The sequence below is a fragment of the Pygoscelis adeliae genome, unplaced genomic scaffold, assembly GCF_000699105.1.
Source record: "Pygoscelis adeliae isolate BGI_AS28 unplaced genomic scaffold, ASM69910v1 Scaffold14, whole genome shotgun sequence".
NCBI classification, from domain to species: domain Eukaryota; kingdom Metazoa; phylum Chordata; class Aves; order Sphenisciformes; family Spheniscidae; genus Pygoscelis; species Pygoscelis adeliae.
The window spans coordinates 13839923-13847270 of record NW_008825109.1 but is presented as its reverse complement, the minus strand read 5'-3'; positions in this window follow the sequence as shown (position 1 = coordinate 13847270).

Sequence of the window (7348 nt, the reverse complement as noted above, 5' to 3'; positions counted from 1 at the left end):
TCTCCCCCATAGATTGGTTCCCCGAGGAGAAAAGGTAAAATGTGTAATTATTAATAGTTTCCGAAAAGTGACTCCCGAGGTAGGGAGATGATGGTAATACTGAGTATAAATACAGAAGTACAAATACAAAAATTAGTCTCACGGCCAATAATTTTATCACATCATAAACCAGTAGTGTTACACAGTGCAGCAAAATGATATCCTTGATCCAGCTCCCAGAGGTGACAGACAGCACAACAGGGAACATATATGGCAAGTAAGGTTTTACATAACACAACTTAGAGAGCAAGCACGACAACTTTGAGAGTAAATTAATCAACATTGTGACCAATAACTGTTAAACCAATATGATGAATGCTTATAACAAATTTGCCATAACACACTCTGGCCAGATCTGTCATTATCTCAACCCTTCGTGCCCCATGTTGGGCGCCAAAAGGACTGTTGTGGTTTAACCCGGCAGGCAGCTAAACACCACACAGCCGTTCACTCACTCCCTCTCCCCAGTGGGATGGGGGAGAGGATTAAAAAAAAAAAAAAAGTAAAATTCATGGGTTGAGATAAAGACAGTTTAATAGAACAGAAAAGGAAGGGGAAAATAATAATAATAATGATAAAAGAATATACAAAATAAGTGATGCACAATGCAATTTCTTACCACACGCCGACCAATGCCCAGCCAGTTCCCGAGCAGTGGTCACCACTCCCCGAGTTTATATACCGAGCATGACGTCACATGGTACGGAATATCCCTTGGGCCAGTTTGGGTCAGCTGTCCTGGCTGTGCCCCCTCCCAGCTTCTCGCTGGCAGGGCATGAGGAGCTGAAAAGTCCTTGACTAGTGTAAGCACTATGTAACAACAACAAAAGCATCAGTGTGTTACCAACATTATTCTCATACAAAATCCAAACCACAGCACTGTACCAACTACTAGGAAGAAAATTAACTCTATCCCAGCAGAAACCAGGACACTCCATCTTCAAAACTAGGGGTTAGTCTTAGAGGAGGATTTAAAAAAATGAAGTACCAAAAGCCCAGAATGATGGATCATAACCTCAAAAACCTGAGGTGGTGACTTGCCCTAGAATCACTAGTCACTGCGTGTTTACTTGCCATAGCCACCAGAGTCTGTTGGTGAAGGGAGCAAGAACCGTGCTTGAAAGCTGTGTTCAATTTGTTTTCTAACACAGGCTAAAACATGTTTAACTTGTGAGTGCAAATCATGTTTAGTGCACTACTGTGAAAGCATGTTTCACATCTTAACAATTGCATATGCTTTCTGGATCAGGTACTGAACCATTTCAACCTCTTTTGTAAATAAGACCTAGGGATTTCCTACTCCATGCATCAGGCCAGGAGACCTGAGAGCAGACATGAACCCTCACATCTGCCTCTACCTTTCAGTTATTATCTAATGGGAGGAGAAGGAAGGCTCAGTTCAAGAGGTCATTATAACATGACTGCTGCAAGACTGCTGAAGATCTGAGCACAGCACAGCAGTGTGGTCATGTAAGCTTGTCCTGATAGTGAGTATTTGTCAGAGCTCCCAGGAAAGGTGGAGCATGGCTAGTGACTGATAAAGGAATGTAAGAGGAGGAGTTAGGAGTGTTTGCTAGTAAAGGCCCCATTTCAGATGTAAGTAGGTGATTACTGGGTATTAAAGTGTATATGGCAAGAATCTTTGTTCCCCTGGTCTTTACTGTAACATGTAGGCAGCAAAAACACTTCCTGAGTAAACTCTTACAGCACTGTGCACCGAAAGGGCTCCATCCCTCTTGCCTCCATGCAGCTGGCAAAGATGCCCTCTTTTATTGACAATCAAAAACTACAAACAAAGAATAAAGGGGAGTATTACAAGCATTTTTTTTCAGTAGCTACCTCTTATCCTTTATATATGCCTGCTGAAAACTTTTCCATGCATTCCCTGGCCACTGTTTATATATAAATTAAATCTACATGCAAATTAGTATTTGCAAGGTATTTTTTCATTAATTTTAAAAATGAAAATTGGCTTTTTTAAAATCATAAATATATTCAAGGACTTAAATCTTTTACTAAAAAACTTTAAATAATATAAATAAACTTTCCTAATTTTTGTAATTTTTGAATGGAAATACCATTTCCTGAGCAACTCTGATAGTAGTTCCACTTATTTTTTTTCTAACTAGTTTAGTGGAGAATTTATCTTCTCATGCTCTATGCAGTAGTGCAATTTTTCTGAGTTTTGCAAGAAAATGTGTGGTTTTCCTTATTCTCATGCCTGGAATAGCATCTAAAGTGGTCATATTCCTGAATGTTGTCTCTCTTCTTCTGTGCATTAATGTACTCAGTCCTCATGGACTGAGCATACCTCTCAGTGTTTTCACCTGCCAGAATGTGACTGAAGGAATCACGATGAGTGACAGAGGACCAAAATGTGGAACAGCTGCTATTGATGTCAGTTTTTGCTATAGCTGATGGGTTTTAATGCTTTATAACTACAGTATTGCTTTTCAAAACAAACTTTCTCACTATGCATGTTCAATTAAATCTAAAAAAAAAACAAACAAACAAACAACCAAACAAATAGAATCACAATTAAAAGAGACTCTTCCAATATTTATCATCAGGGTCTGATCCTGGATCTATGGCATGAATGTACAGACTTTTTTGTCACTAGAACTACAGTAGGTGTTATTTATTTCTGTTCGACTGTTGTTAGATGGGGGGTGGCATGGGAAGAAGGGGCCAATCTACTTGATAGAGAGCAATAGTGGCTTTCAAATAAGAAACCATCAGCTCTACCGGAGGACATAAGAAAGGTGTGTGTCCCGTGGTTACAGGTAAGACAGCAAACCCACAGTCTTCAGCGACCCTTGTGAAATGCAGAGCAACCGCAGGGGGAAGAGTTCAGATCACAGAAGATGAAGCACATCAAGAAGAAGATGAACTTTTTTTGGTTTATGATTGCCACCACCATTGACTGCCTACTTAATTTTAGGCACTTCTTTTAAACAAAAATTGTAAAAAAAGTCATTGTGTTACTAGTATTAGTGAGTGAAAAAAAGAGCCTTGGACTCATGGTATGATGTTTTAACCTAAGAGTGCTTGTCACTATGCAAAAAGCATATTTTGATATGTAATGGGGAAAGCAGCAGGATATATTTTATCTTTGTCTTTTCAGTAAGCAATTTTTAAATAGTGTGCTGAAATAAGATGCCACGACAGCTCGTCTTCAATACAAATAGAAGCTTCTGCACTGCAGGTAACAAACTAGCAATAACCATACTGAACAAAACTCAGATCAGAAAAGGTAATTATTTAATACACTTATAATTAATTTTAATGGGAAATATTAGATTACAAACCCAGGAAGATTGGTATTCCTTTCTTCTGACACTTTATAAGAAGATAATTATCATATTCTATGCACTGTTACTTTACTAGTTTCATAGTAAAGTTTAGAGTTTCACATTTTAGAGTTCAACAAAACTATTCAAGGAGAGAAAAATTACTCTAACATTTACATAGGACATGATGTAAAACAACAAAAGCAGCAATCTTTACCTGGTCATCTTTTTTTCAAAAGTTGTCTATTGCACGCTACTGAAGAAAAATACAGAGGTATAATATTGAGAAAAGAAGCAAACCTGCAATTAGCAGGAAACATTGGCTGATGAGGTGAATATATTCATCTGTTATGAGTTATGCCTGTTTTCTTCAGCTGAGGCTCTGACCTCTGAATCTTTAGACTGTTGGGCAATTCATCACAGAGATATCTGTAGCAGCACACTTTCCTTATTTTTCCACTTATGTCTTCCTAAACACAGTCATTAAGGATAATAAATAACTGTTTCATATATTCCAGGAAGGTATTTTCATTACAGTATAAGATTTTATTGCCATCTCTCTGCCAGATCAGTGCCAGCATGTTTCCCATCACGCTAATTGATTAGTGGAAGGCTATAACTTAAAAAATTTAAAAAAAAATCTTATGATTCTTTTATTGTTTGCTATATAGAGCCCTTTATGAAGTTTAGTGTTATTAACGTGTGTTAAGAAAGAAACAGGAAAATTCTGTTTTAACACCTATGACACTACATACATGGTCTTATCAAATTTAGAAATGGAAGCGTGCTCATAGCTTTGTGATGGTTCTTTTCTATGTGAAAGTTTCAGGAGGAGAAAAATGCCTGGGGATGTGAAAAAACCTGGGGCCATTGTGGGGCTTGTCTTGATATTTTTGTAGGTTGCCTTGTGAGGCAGATGGAACTGGTCCAGTGAATTAATGGAGTCAACGGGACATCTGCAGCACATAAGGGACGCTCATGTCATTAGAGAGGCAGAGGGTCATGGAACTGATTGAATGCCACATTGTCACCAGCAGATAGCAGTAAGAAGTGCTGAGAGCTGCAGCAATGAGTCCAACACAGACATTCATTTCAAGAACATAGCTGTAGGTCACACAAGAAAATAAAGGAAAGCAATTTGCATAGCCTTGTCTATAACTAAAGCTTCACTGAGCTATTAGTTAAAAGAATAAGAAAACACAGGTTTAAGAGGCACACTACCTGGAAAAATTTGTCCTTTTTGTTTCAAGTTAGCTAATGACCACTGAGAAGAAACTGACCTTTGCAAGTCATCTAATGTAGAGGCAGACACAGGTGTTATTTTTCATTATTTCTGTGCACTAAATGACAGATACAAATCAGCCATAATCATTGTTGAAGGCACAGGTGTCCTTAAGTTTAGCCTTGGCTTAAGCAATATTCCGCCTTGCCCAATGTGAGCTGGAACAGACTCAAGTAAGACTCATTGACATTAATCAAACACTCCTTGGGCTAATGCATGCACAGCACAGTCCTGCTTGTGCCTTTCTCAAATGCATCGTTGTTACAGGACCCTCTAGGGAGAACGTAAAATCATGTTCCTACGGTGAAGTGCTGCTCGAGGTGCCTGTCTTCCCTCAGGGATCCTAGGGAGGTTATCTACGTGGGCTGGTTTCTTCAAGGCATACCCTTTTCCCTCCTGACCCCTCACACAGAAGGCATTCATTACAAGTGAAATTTAGTTATATATGAAAGCCCTTCTGGCAAATACCCCTGCACCATTAAATTTCACAGCTGTGTTGGCGAAGGAGCAGCAGGCAGGAAACTTTAAGCACCTACACATCTTAAACTGTACAGGTTGTCATGGCCCTCTGAGGTGGGAGTGGGCTAGGATAAGGGCTATGTGAATGACTTACATTGGTTTCTGCCTCAGCCCTGTTTCTTCCCTTTTTAAAGCCACAACAGAATACTTTGGAGGGGGGGGAGGGAGAAAAAAGAAAGAAGTTTGACATTAATATTGAATGATTTCTTTATCTTGTGAAAATGATCATTTAAAAGCCCACATAAAAATATTTCATGCCAAAGAAAATGGTCTGTTTCATCCTCTATGACATTTTCTTTTTTTGCTCTTAGTATTTCTTTTACTTCAAATGTCAGTAAAATCTGAAGTAGAATATTTCAACGCGATAGATCCAAAACTTTTATTTTAATGTTCTCTTCACCCTTCGATGAAATTAGTCAGTGAATTTCACAAAAATTTGGAAGTTGCTCAGGCCAGTCTGAAGTTACCCTAATGGTGAGGAAAAAAACAGATGAAGAAGAATTCTATGTCTATATAGCATTTTTCAGTCCTCTTTTAGAGACAATTGTCATACCATTAATGTTTGTAAAGCAGCACATCACCTCTTGCCAGAAGAATCTAATATTGCTGCATTTACCTGTCTAATACACATATAAACAAGAAGTGTCACTTTGTTTTTCGAAGATACTACCAAAAGCAATGAAAAATGACAACTTATAAATTGCCTTATTAGCCTCTTGTACTGAGCCAGGATGGGATCTCACCACTTGCCAGCAAACAAACCATCATGCCCACCCAGTCCCTGATGTCCCCAGCTGCCCCTGTGAGAGGCGTGCTGGGGGCTCCTTGTGCGCACGCTCCTCTGCATGCTTGCTGAGGGGTATGGACCTGCACGCCTGCCCTAGCCACTGCCAGCCAGCCCGCAGGAGGTACAGCATTTCAGACAGAAGCTAAGAGATTGTTTACAACAGAAAGTGCTTTCATTTCTGTTTTATTTCATTGTTGCTGGAATGGGAAAAATACATGGGTCTTAAAGTCCAGTTCATGATGAATTTACTTCTGTTCAAGGGCAAAAAGTACTGATAAATCACAAAGCTATTATTTGTTCTTATCTAATATCCTGCAAACTACAAGAAATGGGATTTTTTTTTCCACTGCGAGGATGAAGTTCTTAGCTTTAAACATTTTTTTTTTTTTTTTTAATGTCAGAAGGACTTGAGATTAGACCTTAAGATAAGTGTATTATGAGTTCTGTCTGGTTTAGTACCCTTTCTCTTCTTTCTTGGACATGATTTGGGAATAAACTTGTTCAAAAACCAACAGTAGAAACCAGCTAGACTTAGAAAACTGACACAGACTGAAGGTGCATTACCTTGTGAAGTGCTGGAACAAGAAAAGCCCATTTTAACACCTGCCACAAGTAAGCTTGGAATTTCAGCTTTCAGATTACATAAAATATTAACCTTTCACTCCAGTGTTCATGAGATATTGGCTGTTAAAATGCATGTGGGAAAAGCTTGTTAGGCTGTTTTATTTGTAGTACAAATGCTTTCAGGATCAATATGCTTTTCCAAACATTGCTCCCAGACTACTGATCAGACAGCGGGAAACAGCATCCCTGTGTAATCGACCACATAGCCACAGAAAATCTGTGGGGGTGATTCTTCTTGAGGATCACGCCTTACCTTCTCAGCTTACTTTCTCCAGAAACACACAAACATGTGTGTGCGTGTACACACACACTCACTCTCTTCCAGGATGGAAAGTGTCCGCTCCCACCTTTCTTTAGTTGACTGAGGAGGGAAAAGAAAACATTCATTGACCATCTATACAATCCAGCTACATGTTGTGTTTTCCTGATTCCAACTCTTAACTTACCTTCCAGAGAGGGTAACTACATTAATTACACACACACTTTTTTCCCGAGACACACAGGAGCTCAGTTATCTCATGATGCTTTTTGCTATGTCTACAACAAACTGGGGTAGCAGAGGAGAGTCAAGCAGATGCTTTCTCAGCCCCTGAATATCTCTATGCAATGTAAGGATGATTTTTCAGCTAGCATTCTATGGGGTGCATTTGTCTTTAGAATAAGTGACTTTTTTTTTTAACATATTAGTTTTAGTTTTGTTTTTTAAATTAAGGAGAGTGTGTATTTCTGACAATACAATATTTTTTAATCTACGAATGCCTTTATTTTGAACTAGGCATTTCATACATATGCATCATCCATAATGAA